Raw genomic sequence first — 18,657 nt, forward strand, 5'->3', positions numbered from 1 at the left:
CTTCGCGTCTACGCCATGGTCACCGCCGCCTGATTTGGAGCAGCCAGCAGATATCAGCATGGAAGATATCAGCTGTCCTGTGCCAGTTGTTGGCAGTGACGCTTATCTTACAGTATACAAAAGCTTCAAGCAAGGGTGCTTAAAGCATCCCATCAAAAAGATGCTAGAGTTTACCAACATTGTAAACAAAGCAATCCCGATTTCTTTGAAGGAAGGTCCCGTTTTTGAAAGGGACGTTTCTTGGGAGCTGCTAGACGAGCTTGAATTGCAAAACCTTGTTCGGCTTGGATGTGCAGAGCATATGGCCACTTTTACATGCCAAGTGCTGCGTTTTGTCATAGTGACACGCATTCACTTCTAGGCGAGAGACGTGAATCGTCGGCTAGAGAACAGAGAAATATTGTCATTGCAAATAAAAAAGCTCGCCTTCAAGTAGCCATTCCCTCCGTGCTTCCGACTTAGTGCGTCTGCATTTAATGCTTGTCTGTGTTCAATGAAATTAACATTCTAAAAATGAAAGTGCAGTACGCTGCTCCTGTCTGTGCTATCATTGCAAATAAAAAGCTCTTCTATAGTTATTCCCTCCCTGCATCCAGCTAAGTGTGTCTGCATTTATAGTTGTGTTCTCTGAAATTGTAATTCTAAAGAACGTGCAAAATGCTGCTCGCATGTGCGGTGCTTCGTTGATAATATAGCGCGGAATTTCGTGACTGATCTAGAAGCGGAACATCGCTAGTTTTATCCTTTCATTAATGTTTCGTGCATTCTCCCGAAGAAATATTGATAGCTCTACTGCAACATACGCATATCATCAGCGCTAATCGTCGCAAACGTGATGCGATAAAGCGCAATGCAAACGATAGTTTTTTTGCGAACTGGCATCATTCTGCTCTTTATCTCACCCTTACTAGCCAGGTGAAACATTTCTTTAACCATGAGGCTGAAGTTTCAACGTGACAGCTCCAAAAGTACAGCAAATTTGAGTTCGACGTGTTCGCTCCCAATGTTATCGCGGATGAGAACAGGCTGTCACAGCAACTGCCAAGCGCGAGCGCTCCGGCGCCTTCGGGCCGACAGCGACAGCAGCGCCGCGTGGTGAGTGGAAGCGGACGGGGACCGCTTTCTCGGGCGCGGCGCGGGGGAGCTTGCAAACTGAAAGGGATCTAAAAACGTTGGTGCGAGCAGCGCTCTTCTTTTTATCCAATTCGACGCTACAACTAGCTACGCGTCCCGCGCAAACCCAGTCACTGTGAAGCAGCGCATTCCAGAGGTGCGATTGCTGACGCATGTGCTGCTCCGGTCGCAGCTGAGCAAGCAGGCAACAAAGTGCGGCTGAATTGTTTGCCAAAGTTCGTTTTGGTTCGCCTTCAAACATGATTAGTGGCGAACTGCAAGCTAACAACATGTTAATTGCACAACGCAGTGAAGACAGTATGTAGCTGTAGCGCACAATGTTTCGTCAGCCTGTAGCGCACAACAAAATCAACGGCGTACAGCAACAGCTATTATCTGCTGCCATTTCCATTTGGGTTGCAAAATTGACGAAATGCGAAACGCAATAAGCGCGACATATCAAAGGTGAGGTTCGCGATAATTGTCGTGATATATCGTCTCTACCTCGGGAAAACTAAGTGAAAAATTATCAAAGCGAATAATTACAAAGACAAAATTGATTAAAATGGAATGGCATTTCAAATGACCCTTACTAGGTTTAGTAATTGGTTGCTGCTTTTATGCGACCAGTAACGACAGTCGTGTTCTTATTTTTGGAAAAGCAGTGTTTGTGTAATGTTTACCCTTTGTTAAAAGAATGAGAACGCATTTTCGACCACACTCTGTAGACTAAGACACGTAACGTAATCATGAAAAAAAATCAAATAATGCAGAGAAGTTGTGCAGGGAGGATAATTAGCGTACAAAACGAGATACTTATGAAAGGCAATGCACCTTCTTTGTTTCGAAAATGCATTTTGTATTATGTTTAGTTTAACGTCTCGAAGCGAGAGATGGGGTCTGAAGGGCGCTGTAGTGAAAGGTCCTGATTAATTCAGAATAGCTGGATTTATTTCAAGTGCGCTGAGTTATCACAGCAAACGGGCGTTTTTGCATTTCGTTTCTGACGCAGTGCGTCTGTCGCGCCAGCGATTTGATTCCTTCGAATTTGATTGAGTATGTTGAGAATGAAGGAGGAATGTATTATTTAGAAAATATGAGCAGCGATGATGAAAAACTGCTTGTTTCACTATTTGTTGAACTGACAGCGATGTACGATAATAATATATGACGTACTAGCGTTTTTTCTTCACGTTGGCATTTATTTACACAGGTTCATGGGTTATTTTGCTGTGAGCAGTAGTGTATGATGTAAATGTGGTAGAAGCACGTATTTATGCAATCGTATTGCTGTAGCAACTTCACGCTGAGCAGTCCAGATAGCAGTGCTTCTCGAATCAGAGGAGGAATTATTGCCACTGATCACTCAATAACTCCATGGGTCGGATTCTAAAGCCAGCTGCTGTATAGGGCTTCCCAAAGCCCTAATTCAGAGGGCATCACCGTTATTTCCGGAAGCCCCTATGCTATACTGCACGAATCAAGCTGGCTATATAAAAGAAAATAAAGCTGTTCATCCATGTTGCGTAACTTCGTGTTTTCTAAAGAATCAGATATTGACGACTGCCGCTTCCTGCCTGGCTGATATTGCGGTCCGCGCTCCAATGAACCAAGGCTCCCCATAGGGAATAAGGACCATGCAAGCTGAATCGTCTTTGACAGGGCTTCGCTCTTTTCATGAAGCCCAGTCTTCACCCGCTGCAGTGACGCAAGCAGAGGAAGCCTTATCAGCATGAACGGTCTTTTGCCCACCATTAGTCTTCATTACGCTGGCTTCCTTTGCAGCTTCAGTCCGGGACCAAGCAAAAGATTGTAATAGACGAATCGATACTGTACATTTTGAGCACTAACGTCATTATGGAGCGCGCAATATTTTGCAAATTGCAGCTGAGGCAAACTCTCAACCTATACTTATTTGAACGCTTTAGTCGGGAAACGGGAGTGCGAAGAACTTCCCTTTGGACAGGATCGTGTGCATAAAACGATAAATAAAGATCTTTGAGCAGCAGGAACCAATGATGAGGATAACTTTTTATGCCGCAAAAGCATCTGCAGCCAAAGAGCGCCTTGGCACAAGGTATTTTGGTTTGCCCGAGGTGGAGTGAAAGACTAATTTCCCAAGCATTTCACTCTGAATATGCCGAGCACTAGACCAGGGGCAGCTTGTACCCATTAGAACAGAGGTGGGTACCTGCCGGCACTGGGAATCGAACCCCGCACCTCTCGCATGTGAGGCGGATCCTCAGCCACCAGGACACCGCTGCGGTGAGCAGCAGGAACCACGTGACGAAATATGAGAGTTCAGTTCGACGCAGGTCACTCGTGTGAAGAGATGAGTATGGTTTCCCAATAGACAGTTTTATGAGGGAGCCTTGTGGCTCGGAGTGACGGGAGTTTGTACGATGAGGCCTGATGAACATAGGTTTCAATTCCTCGAAGAAAGTAGAATGTAGCAGTGGTTATTTTAAAAACTATTGCTTGGTAGGCAGCGCAGAGAGGAACACCGACATGTACATTGAAATAAATGTAAAACAGGGGCTGAGGATGGGGTGATGAGCGACAGCTCGAAGTCACTCTTTGCTGGTGATGCAGCATCACCATTGTACGCGTGTACTCTTGGCAATGATTCTTGGCTACGTTGCCTTTCTTAGCCGACTTTCAGACGCTTTGGCATTCGCGTTTCGTTCAGGCCACAAATTTCCCTTCTTTGCAGCGGCGGAAGCTATTTAGTGTTAGTAGAGTGTACAGGAAATTAGATCGGCTGAGCAGTCAGCAAACTTAGGAAAGCATATTACATATACTCATAAACAGGAAAGAAATTTGTTTTGGAAAGAGTACCGCAATGTGCTTCACAAAATTTACAAAGGCGGTTATACCAGGTGTTTCACTTATGATGTTTTCGAAATTTTAGAAATAGGTATTTTGATTTAGAAGAATGCATCGGAATACTGCGTAGGTGTGCTCACTACTATAGTACGCTGTTTGACAAATAACGAATACTAAACCTCTCTAAGAAAAGAACAGTAGCGCAAACAAAACGAACACAAGAGAGGACCACACAGGACTAGCGCTTCTTCTAAACTAAACCTTTCAACTGTTACTCTAAAACTCCTTTTAATTGCGAAGCGTGTAGCATACCGTAAGTATCCACATAGAGTTCTAGAATTTTAAGAACTCAGTTTTCCTCAGCCCTGTGACCCAACATATTTTGTCTGTTCCGATTATTTAGGTGCAGAAGAAAGGTTGCTTTGCTTGCAACCGTTTTGAAAGCGCATGCATTTTGGCGAGATGTAGGCATTATACGTTTCGCCATGGCGTGGAGGATAACTGCATTTTTTTTTCATGTTCCAAGAGTTGGTATGAACATTGCTTGCTGTTGGCTACAACATAATAATAGTTAAAAAGTTAACTATTCAGGATTACTTGACCAGCGTACTAGTTAGCACGTCTTAGCGGTATTCTGTTCCGCTTGACCACTCACAATGCTATTGCGAAAAAAGCGTCCTTGAATATCAAAAACCTTATCGTAAAAAAATTGGATATTATCTTAGGTGAAACACCTAGTGCAGGCTGTGATAAGTTTCGCTCACACGTTTTATATCATCAATTCTCGCAACACTGGGTCAAAAAAAAAAAAAACATCCCGATCTTCGCTTCTTGTCATGCAGTGATAGCTTTAAGGCTTCCCGTAAATTTTCGCAGCATTGGGACCTGGTTCTTGGTAGGTTACAAGAAATCTAATTTGTTTATTAAATGACGAAAATAATGAATAGTATGTAGGAAAAAGAATGAATTTCTATGAGATGAAGGGAGGAATGAGCACACAGCAAGGAGGAAAAAAAAGAATTACAGTGGTTATCGATTACCCTAACAGTTCAGATGCCACTCACCTTATTGCAGAACAAAGGGCCGTACGGTCACTTCCAAACTTGTTGGCAATAAACATAACTTTATCGGGATTAGCAGCTGAGGAAGAAAGCGAGGCAACAACAGCAGCGATGAACTCTGCGTAGGCTGGAGACATGATCAGTGGTCTAGAGGGAGTTAAATCAACGACACTCTAGTTAACTTTCATCAGCGTGTTATTTAAAGCAAAAATACATACATTTACAAAAAAAGGGAGAACTCATTAAGGACAGCCATACTGCGAAGCGCACTGCAACCGTAAGCCAGAACTGCCTGCAGAATCGGTATTACCTACTTCTGCAAATACAACAGCAGGTAAATGTTGGTAAGCCTTCTACTGCTTTTTTTACATCTTTGGGAGAGCTACGGAAAAGAATTGGACGGGCAAATGCGGGCTTGAGAAGCCATGCTTGCGCGATCATTGGTCGTTAGTGTGCCGTAGCTTTAAGCACACACAACAACATCTAGACGCCTTGATGGCCTTCGCTCACGCAGCCGCGGCCGGGTTCAAGAAAAGCAGCCTTGCGCTGATTGCTTCCGACTGAAAATAAACACTTCACTGTGTGCAGCCAAGAGTATCTTGCTGGTTTTGCGTCATTGCAAGATGCCTTCCGCTTATTCTAATGGCCCCTCCGTAAAGCTCGCTACGCTCTTCTAAACTCGTCGGCAAATCTCCCTCCGGCTTTTGAGTAGCGGCGGCGGTAACATTTCCTTTTATGCAGCGGCTGGGTAAAGTGGGCAAATCTCATAAACATTACGCTATAGGCGCTCACAGATAGCTGGTTTTATTTTGAGGCAATACGAAGCAGCTCTGAGAGGAGATTTTTAAAACGAGGACTTGCAGAGAAGCCTCACTGGGAGCCCGACGTGACCGCTTCCAAAAGCGCTGTACTTGCGAGCTTTCCGTTCGGGCCTTTTCATAAACAACCGTGGAATTACGGGAATAGGGAACCGACTCGCTCATCACGTATATCAAAGAGGGAATGAGCCATTTCCCTCCAAGTGCAAGGAGGACGCTGAAAGAGGCTTTGGCAAAACAGCATCTACCCGCTTCTTTAGTTAATGAGGGATGTCTGGATGCAGTCCAAAATAAAATATGAATGGCGGATAGAACTGCCTCCTGTTTGTTTAAAACGATGGCATTAATGGCGTAATCGGTAAAGGAACATGCCGTCGGTGCTAAAATTTGCCCATTGGCGCATGGAATGTGATGTAACCTGAGCGGATAAATCCCGTTGGTTTCAGGTTAGTAGGTTACCACGCCGGTAGGGAAGTCACTTATAGTAAAGCCATCAGCAGCTTCTAATGCTATATCGCATTAGAGTTAGGAGTCCTCGTGAATTTTCTTTTTGCGCGCTATGCGCACTTGATAATCTTGCTCAGCAAAAACATTGAATCGCTGTCTTCGGCTACTGCTTCATTAGGGTGACGACACATTCCGAGGGCCTTTCATTCAGAAAGTCGCACACGTTGAGTTCTTATTTATCCCCAACCTGCACAGTTTGCCGGCCTCAGTTCAGGTGTTTTAGCAACAGTGTAATGTCCCAGAGACAACACACAAAAGACTCACAGCGTCTGTAATCTTTTAAATAAAAAGCCCTTCCAGATCAGTGAAATATTTTATTAGCACAGAGCTTCAGACCCCGTGACCCCAAGCACCGCATTCAGAAAATATATTCCTATCCTAATCTTTTCATCGCAGGTCAGAAGGATTCCCGCATAAGCCCAGATGAGAGTAGTGCTGCGGCCGTTTGTGCGGGCAGACAGCGGCCGTGACTGCATTTAACTCTACACGCCTGCGACTTTCCAGCAAGAAAAGCTTCGATTGGATGACGAGTGCAGTGATTCACGTAAGGTGCAGACAAATTTAATGAGCGAACTGTTCCCTTTCAAAAAAAACCTCTGCCTCTCCCGTAACCGAGAGTAGAGTAAGCATGAAATATTTACGGGCATTACACATTGGTCGTAGATGGTACCAGTCAAAATCTTGAAATGGGTCTAGTGTTCAACACACCCCACCCCACCCCACCCCACCCCACCACACCACACCACACCACGCCACACCATACATACTGTGCACTGGTCCATGTGGACGCAATCGTTTCCTGTGAGTGTCTGGGGAATCTCTTCCACCCTATCTCGTCAGCTGTATCCGGTTTCTGTTTGCCTTTCATCTTTATAATTGTTGTTTTCATTCCTCGCTTCTTTGTATCACTTTGCCTATGTGACACTGGTGACGTCACCACTGGATTACGTCACACATAATTGATGATCAAGTAATGACAAATTACTAATTAGTTACTACTGATTAATAGCAAAATACTAATTAACTGCTAATTAATGACGCTTAAGCTTCGCCTTTAGGAGTGGCACGTCACAGCATGCTGCAGCGCTGCCAGGCAGTCCACGGAACTGGCTAGCCAGGATATACTGGCTGCGGAAGAAGTGTCGATTGCTTTAGCTGCAACACACACTAGCTCGGAATATATTCTTACAGATTCACAAACAGCGTATCGCAATTACCTTAGGGGCACGATCGCATCACTAGCAGCTAAATTCCTGCAAGATAGCTACACCCGTGGCTACCAACCCACACACAAACACTTAATATGGGTACCAGGTCACCAGGTCATCCCAGGGAACGAGAGCGCACATGCCTCAGCCCGAGCATTTCTCCTCCGGGCACCCATTGCGGATGTCGTGGAACCTCCTACCCCACTACTAACTTACAACGACATACTTCAGCGCTTAAGATTATCCCGTGGGGTATACCCTCCGCCGGCTAGGACACCGGACAAAGGGGAGGAACTACACCTCCGAAAGCTACAGACTAACACTACAACAACCCACGAAGACTACACGCAATAGGCCCGGAGTTTCTCACACTGCAAATTCTGCGGGGAGAAGGCGGACCTGTACCATATGGTATGGGCCTGCTAACGAAATCAGGCGGTCACTGTCAATAACCAGCCAACGCAGGAGGGGTGGGAAGCAGCTCTGACCAGCTCGGACGAAACGAGTCAAAAATAATTCACCGAAAGAGCCCGGACAGCAGCCTACGCCAATGGGGTTCCGGACTGAGGGCTCCACCCGCCACTACAGCCTCCTAAACAATTTCATTAAAATATTTTCACCAGCATGCGGCAATCTGCCGACTCCTCTGCGAAAAAGCTTGGGCGACGACTTGCTCGACAATTGGTGGCGTCGAACCTAAATCGCCTACCCAAGGGCGTAACCAAGGTGATACTCCGGCCATCGGGTGGCCTCCGTATACTCGAGAGCTGTGGCCAACTTGGCATCTTTCAACTCATTCGTGACGCCGCGGGTGTAACCTTGGCGGAATCTTCTCAAGACTGCATGCTACTCAACTTCAAGAAACACACCATACTGGTGGCCACCCATTCCGCGGCTCGAGTGGAATGCTACCTAAGCATCCAGGAGCTCACCTACGGCGAAAACAAGATCGCCAGCACCTCGTATGTCGCCACGCCGGACGGCAGCGGTAAAGGAGTGATCCAGGGCGTTCCCAAACATCTATCGGACGCTGTCATCCTAGCGAACCTTCAGCATCCCAGAAATCCTCCAATATGTGGTGTCCGGCGCATGGGTGCGCAGTCGCAGACGGTCCTCATTCTCTTCAACGGTGAGAGAGTTCCCCGTTGGATCAGCTTCGGCGGTGGCATGACTCGTTGCTGCCTCTACAAAAAAAAAAATACGAAGCGTGTTCTTTGTGCGGACAAATCGGAGATCGCAGAGATGTTTGCCCGGACCCGAAAAACGCTCGCTGCCGCGGATGCGGCATGGCCAACCCTCCTGAAACGCATACCTGTGAGTCTAAGTGTGCCTTGTGCGGTAAGGGCCATGAGCTGGGCAGCAACAAATGCCGCGAGATCTACCGCACTCCATACATTGTGACCAAACGCCGCTGGGAACAGGAACGTCAACTTCTGACCCAGCATAGCCAAGAGACGCCGCAGTCTAAAGAGCGACGCAGCCGCTCCAAAAGCAGGGGGCGGACGAACTATAGACATCGATCCAGCTCCTTTCCACGACTGGAACAGAGAGGCCGGTCCGCCTCCAAATCCAGGACTCCTTCACAGCAGCCACGGAACCCCGGTTTGAACCAGGACCCCGTCGGCACGCAAAAGGTAGGCTGGGCAGATGAAGCCTCCCAGAAATCTAACTCCAACCCCTCTGAGCTAGCAGACCTGAAAGTGCTTGTAGGGAAATTACTTCGTGGGGTGGAGGAACTAAAGAAAGAAAATGCCGCTCTAAAACAGCAACAAATGCAGACTGGGTCACCGCCTATGACCGGTGGCGCCAATAACCCTACCCCCTGTACCTCCGCCGGAGCGGACATGCATGTTGAATCACCGCGGGCACCCCCGCCTAAGCGAAAAGCGGGCGGTTCCCTCTCCGAAGACCGAAAATTAGCCGACAGCATTCACAAAACTGAAGAAGCGCAAACGCAGACTAACAACACCCTCATTCAAATGCAGCTTACAATGACTTCCATCATCGAAGAATTATGCACACATCGGCAGGAATTACTCAACTTCGGCATCTAGGAGCAGCAAGCAGAGAGTAGGCTCTTTCCCGTCAAAATTCGCAAATCCGCTTCTTCTGAAGCGGTATGAGACTAGCACAATATGGCGCCATAACCAAACTTCACCATCTGGGAGTGGAACTGCCGAGGATTTAGCCGTAAACGAGCTATACTCGAACAATTCCTCCACAATAGAGACGGACCGGACTTAATTGCACTACAAGAGACACAAACCAATAGCAAGCTAGCTGGATATCAATTCTTTTCATCGGGGGGTGAAACGCTTGGAGTAACGACTCTCGTAAAACGAAATATTACGGTTGTTCAGCACGATACCCCAGTCACAAATGTCACACACGTGCTAGTCGAATTAATTCCGCCTAGGAAACCTGACCACAGCCTGTTTGTGCTGAACTTTGGGCTCAATAGCAGCCCAAAGTTACGGAAAACAAGCTTTGGCCCGCTCTTTCAGGCAATCACCCCGTCATTTTCACGGGAGACTTTAATGCCCAACACCCGGCTTGGGGGTACCCACAGGAGGGCATTAAAGGTCGAAAATTGCGGCGCACCGCACAACAGCGTGAGTTGACTCTTCTTACAGACCCCATAGTCCCCACCCGCTGCGGTGACAGTGTTTCCAGGGATACGACTCCCGATCTGACTTTTGCTAAAAATTCGGGCACTCCAACATGGATAAACACTAAACAAAATTTCGGCAGCGATAACTACATATTGGAAATAGTGGCCTCCACTGGCCCCAAACGTCGTGTATAGCGCTCGAGCTCCCACCCTTGTCGATTGGGACATGTTCTGCGCTAAAAGGGCCGCCCGAGAAGCTGATACCTCGGATATACGAGACATAGATGTCTGGGCACAGGATCTTTGTCAAGACGCCAAGCCAGCCACCCCGTACGTTAGAGCAGGCTGACCACCTGGAGATTTCGGATAGCCGGCTTCTTCACCTATAGGAGGCAAAGAGAGGACTCGAGAACCGACTCAAACGACAGCGGTGGAACCGAAATGTGCGCAGAAGAATAGCTAGGCTAAACAAGGAGATCGAGGATAATGCGGTCAAACTTACTCAGCAAAACTGGGAGGACATATGCAACCGCATGGATCGCAGTATGGGAGTCTCTAAGACTTGGAACTTGCTCCGTCATCAGCTTGACCCTGCAGGTAGCAGAACAATCCAGAGGCAGAACCTGCAAAAGCTTGTGCATGCATACGCAGGCACACCAGAGGACCTTTTCCATGAACTTAAAAAAAGATATATTGGCAATGCTCCTATCCAAGCCTTTCCAGATTATGCTGCTCCGGAAAACACGCAGCTCGACTCCTCGATTACTGTGGATGAGGTTAGGGCAGAGATTGCCAGGCTAAACTGTAAATCCGCCTCTCGCCCAGATGCAGTATCCAACAAGATCCTCCGCAACCTAGATGAACAGTCGCTACAATCACTAACTGAGTATATGCAGAAATGCTGGTCGGAGGGCTCAATCCCACAAATATGGAAAACGGCAGAGATCATTCTCATTCCAAAATCCGGGAAGGCACTCAGCCTTGGGGACCTCAGGCCAATTTCGCTCACGTCTTGTGTAGGTAAGCTCATGGAGCAAGTAGTTCATACCCACCTCAACCGGTCTATGGAGGAGAACGAGCTGTACCCCCCAACCATGGATGGATTTCGACCAAAACTTTCTACGCAGGATGTAATGCTTCAGCTCAAACATCAGATTATTGAGGCAAAAACGCGGGAGACCAGAATAATTCTTGGACTCGACCTGGAAAAGGCTTTTGACAATGTCAGACATGATGCGATCTTGGAGAACCTTCATGAACTCGGGGTGGGATCCCGCACCTTCAACTATATCCGTGACTTTCTCTCAGGTAGAAAGGCGCATTTTCAAGTAGGATGTCTCCACTCACATGACTTCCCCCTCGGCAACAAGGGCACCCCGCAGGGATCGGTCCTGTCACCCTTTCTCTTCAACGTTGCAATGTTGAAACTTCCACACCAATTAGCGCAGATCCCGTAACTCCACCACAGCCTCTATGCTGACGATATCGCCGTGTGGAGCGCCGAGAGCAGTGATGCCGAAATCGAGGAGAGACTCCAACGTGCCATCGATATCGTGGGGAACTATGTAGACCCCAGGGAGCTGCGGTGCTCTCCAGCCAAATCTGAATTTCTCATATTCCGCAAAATCAGATCCCTTGCTCAACCCCCACCGGCCATCGAACTCAGTATTGGCGGAGCCCCCATTCCTCGAGTACCCAAATTTAAAATCTTGTGCCTAATTCTACAAGAACACGGCTTCAATGGTGACGTAATTCAGAAGCTTCAGGGAACCTCGCAGGAAATTATGCGACTCACTCGCCGCGTTAGTAACCGCCACTCGGGCTTGAGGGAAAGCAATACTCTCCGTTTAGTACAAGTCTTTGTGATCAGCCGCTTCGCTTACGTATGCCCTTACCTACATCTCAAGTCAGCTGAAGAAGAGAAAGTGGAGGCCATAATCAGAAAATGCGTCAAACAGGCAGTTGGGCTACCCATGCACACAGCGACTGAGAAAGTGTTAGGTCTCGGTCTTCATAACACCCCAAGTGAGATTATTGAAGCGGCAACCATATCGCAGTACGAACGACTAACGGCCACACCAACTGCCAGTCACATTCTGTCCACACTAGGCATAACATACGAGCGACAGGGCGGACCAACAACTGACCTTCCCAAACATATACGCCAGCTTCTGGTCATTCCTCCACTACCTCGGAACATGCACCCAGATTTTCACGCTGAACGTCGTGCAAAGAGAGCCAAATCATTAGGTAAACGCTTCCTTAATGATACCTCTGTGGTATATGTTAATGCAGCAGATTCTTCGGCTGACAAGATGGTAGTTGTGGTCACCACGGAATGTGGTACACTCATAACTGGGGGCACTATACGCACTCAGCACACACATGGAGAAGAAAGAGCCATTGCTCTAGCCATTGCGGGATCCTCGGCAGAAACCATGGTCAGCGACTCAAAATTGGCGATGCGTAACTACACGTTTGGAAGAATCTCTGCACAAGCAGCACGGATTCTGCTAAATTATCAGCCCACGCGGCGCATTCGCCTAATCTGGATGCCTGCTCATGCCTCCCTTGCTGGTAATGAGGCGGCTCATAACCTAGCTCGAGAACTATCCCGCCGAGCTGGGTCGTGCAGTCCACCCGCCCTATACTCCGGCAAGGACAGGTTGTTTTCTTACAGAGAAACCCTGCCGCACTACAGGCTTGCAAGACTCAGATTCCCCCCAGAAGATAAAACGCTCTCCAAGCAACAGGCCAAAGTTTGGAGTAAACTTCAAACTAACACCTATCCAAATCCCCAATTGTGCATCTTCTATTCGGATGGACTCTACTCAGCCAAATGCAAAAATTGTGATGCGAAAGCCGATCTAAATCATATGATCTGAAACTGCCCGCAGTCCCTACCCGCGAATCGATTCATTACCGACTCTGATCATTGAGAGAGTCTATTGCTCAGCCCCGACCCGGGGACACAGATCAAGCTCCTCCAGCTAGCTGAAGACGCCGCCGCTGCCCAAGGGATAGCGGCCGCCGTTTAAGCGGGGGGCGACTTCGGGTCGCTCTTCTATATCCGCTGGAAATAAAGTTCTACCACCACCACGCAACGCCACCACCCTATCGGCGCTTTGCCTTGCCCTTTGAACGCATGGCTTTTTGAGGAAAGGGAATGGCGCAGTAATTCTCTGTGATCTCGGTGGACACCCGAACCGCACCATACAGGAAGGGAGGAACGCCACCACCCGTTCGGCTCGAAGCTACCGGCGCTTGTATGCCGGTCCTGTAGGAGGGCTTAGAGAGTCTCGTTAAATCTCGAACGGTGTCCGGATGCTCTCGTTTCAGTGCCCGGATGAGTGGAATTCAGTGCCCGGATGTTGGCTCTCGGTCTCAGCGTGACGTCACTACACTGCCGACAATAGGAGGTAAAAGCATTTCATGCTTAAAAGCAAAAGCTCAAATGATAGAAATGGCAGGTCGCTAAAATGAATGGAATAAAGGATATACGCAACGAACGGTCTTTTTTAAGACGGACGCGCTGCCTACAGAGAAGACGTGTTCGGAGTACAAGACCGCTGACTCTCCCGCGACAATTTTTCTTTGTGGCGCGATGTTAACATAAACAAAACACTTTCGAAATAAGACTACAGAAATAAAAAATTAAGGAGGGCACTTTGTTGACCTAAAGTGCGATGAGGCGAAAGCCTTAAGCGCCGTGTTGCTGCCTGTGTCGCTGATGTGTGGTTAAGATGTTAAGCTTCGCCTCTAAGAGTGGAACGCGACAGTGTCTTCCAACGCTGCTAGGGAGTCCACTCAACGCCATCGCCCGTTCGGCTGTACGCCTTGTCGGTAAATTGATTTTTGAGGAAAAGAAATGTATCTGTCTCGCATATCTCGGTAGACACCTGAACCTTGCCGTATTGGGAAGGGAGGAAGATGGGAGTGAACGAAGACACCGTATTCACTAGACGCACCCCTGTTCATCCCAAACCATCGAGCTGGCATGGCGGAGAGGCTAGCGTGCTGGTCTCGCACTCCGGAGACCCTGGTTCGATTCCCCTATTCGACCAATTTCCTACTCGATTTTAATTATTTGTCTCGTCTGACTAGAAAGGTTAATTACGATACTTGGTTAATTAACTAATTAACTAACCTCAGTCCCACTTACTTGGAGCATCACTATACCATCCCTTTAATTGGTTGCATGGTTACTAGCCAAAGTACAATTGGCCCCGTTTCAAATTCGCGCATTCTGACGTCATGAGCATTTCGACCAACTGTAAAGCGTGACATTCCTGTCGACAACTCCTGCTTACAATGATGAGGCATTAAAGGCTTCCGCCTTAAAATTTCAACGTTGTCTGGTTTCAACGGTAGTGATAGATGCTTGAGCGTGTTCCTGAGGGTAAGCGAAGCGCTTCCTGCCTCAACTGCGGCAAAAACGCCTTTCAATACATTCGGCAATTTTTAACCGACAGACAATCTTACATTCGAATCTGGGATAAAGAACATGGCCCTTTTCATTTAGTAACCAGGGGTACACCCCCGGGGCGCGGGGCTGTCACCCCTGTTGTTCAATTTGGTTATGATGCGCCTACCGGCCCAGCTGGGCGCTGTCGCCGGTGTGCAGCATGCGCTACGCCGATGGATGGATAGAAACAACTTTATTACACAAAAAAAAAATCTTCCAGGGTTGTCCCCTACTGGTCCAGGAGTCCACGGGCTTGCGCTTCACGTAAAGTCCGATCCACCAGCCATTTCTGGCCGTCGGGCTGAGCGGTCCGTAAAGCAGCCTCCCAGGAAGAATGAGTGGGATTGGGGATGGGGGGTACTGCCTTTGAGGAAGGACATTCCCAAAGGTAGTGGAAAAATTTGGATCTGGGTACGCCACAGGTGGTGCAATCAGGAGGAAAGGTGGGGTGAAAGCATGAGAGACGGTGGGGGGAAGTAAAACAGCCTGTCTGTAATTGTCGCCATGTGGCGCTGGATGAGGGCGACAACGTACTGTGGGGTGGTGGCAGTGTCATGCGGCTGAGTTTGTAGAATGTTGTAATTTGATGATATGTATACAGGACCGATGTAGCCTCTTTCGCAGGGTTGGGTGCCTGATCCGCCGGGGTCCGGGAGGAGAGTTCTCGGGCCAGCGCATGAACGCGCTCATTACCGGGGATCGAGGCATGCCCAGGGACCCACGACAGAGTAACCGTTCGGTCGAGAGAGGTGACTGTGGCAAGAATACGATGTGTTGCCGGCGTTGCCATGCCCTTTAGGTAGTGGCGGTACGCGGCCTGGGAATCTGTGCAAATTTCGGTTACGTTTTTGTCAATGGTGGAGTGGGCCAGAGCAAGTGCGATGGCGGCTCCTTCCGCTTCTGCAGGCGAATTAGTCCGGATAGTGGCCGCGGCCCCACTGTGCCGTCTTCATAGGCTGCGACTGCCGTGAAATATGCTGGTTTCGAATTTTCAGCCGCGTCGACATAAAGGATATTGGAGCGGTTGCTGTATGTTTTCGTGTAATAGGTCGCTCGTGCCTGCCTCCTACCCTGATGGAGACTAGCGCTCATATTGCGCGGTAGGGACTTCTGATATATATGATCCTGAGTGCGCAGAGAGATCATGTAAGGTCTATGACTTGTTGGGGTGGGAATGGGTGGATTCAGACGTAGCTGTCGCAGTAGGCGTTGTCCTGTTTCTGTGCGACTCAGGCGGACTAATTGGTTGGTGCGTTGAGCCTCTATTAATTCGGTCACTGTATTGTGGGTACCAGTGGCCAGGAGACGTTTCGTGCTAACCGTCCGTGGAAGACGTAGGGCTGAGGTGACAGCCGTGCGTATTAGGATGTCTGCCTGTTGTGTTTGCCGCTGAGTGAGTATGTGGTAAGGGAGGTGGTATATAATGCGGCTAATGATTAGTGCATTTGTCATATTGAGGGTCTCCCGTTCAGAAAGCCCATAATTGCGTGCTGCCACCCGCCTGATAAGTGCAGCGAACTGTTTGGTCTGTTTTTGCAAGAGCTGAAGAGTGGTGCTTGCATCGAGTGTGTTGCTAATGAGAAGGCCGAGAATCTTCGCCTGAGGCACAATGGGCTCTGGATTGCCGTACATGCGTAGTTCGATCTGGGGGTCACTGGGAAGGGACTTCAGCTGCAGGAGTTCCGATTTATTTGGAGAGCAACGGAGGCCTGTGTTTGCTAAATGAGTGGTGGTGATGTCTATGGCAGATTGCAGGATATCCTGGGCTGTTCCAAGGGATCCTTCCGTTGTCCAGAGGGTTATGCCATCTGCGTATATGGCTGTGTGCAACCCTGGGATAGCAGCAAGGGCCTTTGCCAGTGGCGGTAGGGCAATGTTAAAAAGTAAAGGTGACAGAACCGCCCCTTGTTGTGTACCCCGCTTAGGCAGGGGGAAAGGCTGGGAGGCAATATCCCCAAGGTGGAGTTCTGCCGTGCGTCTCTGAAGGAAGGCCCGAATATATTGCCATATGCGGGTGCCGCATCCCGTGGTGGCTAATGTCATGAGGATATGGTCATGGCTTATTGTGTCGAAAGCCTTATGAATATCCAGGGCCTGTATGGCTCGCGTACTGGCTGTACGGCGCCTGGTGCAAAAGAGGGACTCTTTAAGGGCAAGAAGTACGTCTGACATCACCCTGTGGGCCACACAGGGTTCCCTTGGAGACATTGAGGCCAACCTGCAGCAGGCGGCGACCATAGTGGACCGTTATGCTCGCCGCTGCGGCCTCTAATGCTCCACCCAAAAGTCTGAATTTGTGCACATACGCCCCTCACCAAAGTGCATAGCCAAAATTTCATTGTCTCTTGAGACAGGTCCAATTCCTGAAAATATCGAAGTCCGGGTACTGGGGCTCTTCTTACAGCAAAACAGACGGTCAGAAACAACATTGGCCAAACTCCGTCAGGTGTGGGACCAGGTAGGCCGCTTGGTCCGCCGGGTTTCTAACAAGCGTGGGGGGTTACGATGTAAGAACGCCTTGCGGCTGGCGCATGCATTTGTAACCAGTCGAATTCTATATTCGACTCCATACCTCCACCTGCGGAAGCAAGACGAGGATTCACTCCAAGTCATCCTCCGCAAAATTATTAAGCGGGCTCTGGGCCTCCCCGTGAACACCTCCAACAAGCGCCTCCTGGGGCTGGGCATGGTGAACACATTTCGGGAGCTCCGGGAAGCCCACTTGACCAACCAATACACAAGTCTCTCAAAGACATCGTCGGGTCGCCGCCTGCTTGCCCGACTGCACATCCAACACACCACTCTTATGGAAGAGCGCGTGCGTATTCCATCCCAGTGGAGATGCGCCCTCCACGTGCGCCCTCTTCCCGCGAACATGAACCGTGAAGACCATAATGGCCGGCGCCTGGCGCGGGCGGAAGCCCTGGCCCGCCACTATGGATCGAAACCCGGCGTATTCTACGTGGATGCCTCCGGCGCCCACCATGGGGGATGGTACAGGGCCGCAGTCGTCCACCAATCCAAAACAGTGAACGGCCTTACTTTCCGAGCCCGTGACATAACACACGCGGAGGAGGTCGCCATTGCGTTGGCTGCATCTGATTCCAATTCAAAAAGAATTATTTCCGACTCGCGAGGGGCATGTCGGAACGTCGAGCAGGGCTGGCTACCATATCTAGCCTACCGCATTCTCCAAAACAGCGTCTACACCGGGGACCCCGCGCACCGGCGTATCGTTTGGGCTCCTGCTCACGTGGGCCTTGAGGGAAATGAGGCAGCTGACGCATCCGCCCGCGCGCTCTCACCGGACATTCCCCTCCGACCCCGACGATCAGGAACTCGAATTCACTCCCGCTTACTCCTTTAAAGACATTGTTTTACATTATCAATCTGCCCATGGCCTTTATCCCCGCCCGTGTAAAGGTCTCTCAAAGGCGGAGGAGCGGCTTCTGCTTCGCCTGTATACCAATACTTTGCTGTGGCCGGCAGCTCTCAAACACTTCGACCCTTCTTTCTCGGGCAGCTGTCCGCATTGTGCGGAGAAGTCTTCGGACATTTACCACATGGTGTTGGCCTGCCCCTCCAACCTTGCTATCCCCCTCACCCCAACCCAACCCGGGAGGACTGGGAGGCGACCCTGCTCGGCTGCTCTGACCTGCAGGCCCAACGGGCCTTGGTCGCGCGATCCCGGGCGGCGGCCGACGCCACTGGGGTCCCGAACTAGGGACCTCCACCTAGTACTTGCAAGGGCTGACCCCCTCTGGGTCCGCTCATGCAATACCTCCAGTAGTGCATGTGTAAATAAATGTTTTCCACCACCACCTCAACGTGAGTTGTAACCGGATGGATGGAAAACTTTATTAAGCAAGTGAGTTTGGACCGTACAAGGTCTCAGGGCCACCGCACAGCCCTCACATTACGCGCATGTGTCCAGGCCACGTAGGGCCATGGCACTGGCACCCCGGTTCACACAGCGAAGTTGCGCGTCCGGGTCCTGCGACGCAAGGAGGGCCTCCCATTCCTCCCATGTACCGATGGCGGGCTGTCC

The sequence above is a fragment of the Amblyomma mixtum genome, chromosome 6 (assembly GCF_055824585.1).
Source record: "Amblyomma mixtum isolate Tamu chromosome 6, ASM5582458v1, whole genome shotgun sequence".
NCBI classification, from domain to species: Eukaryota; Metazoa; Arthropoda; class Arachnida; order Ixodida; family Ixodidae; genus Amblyomma; species Amblyomma mixtum.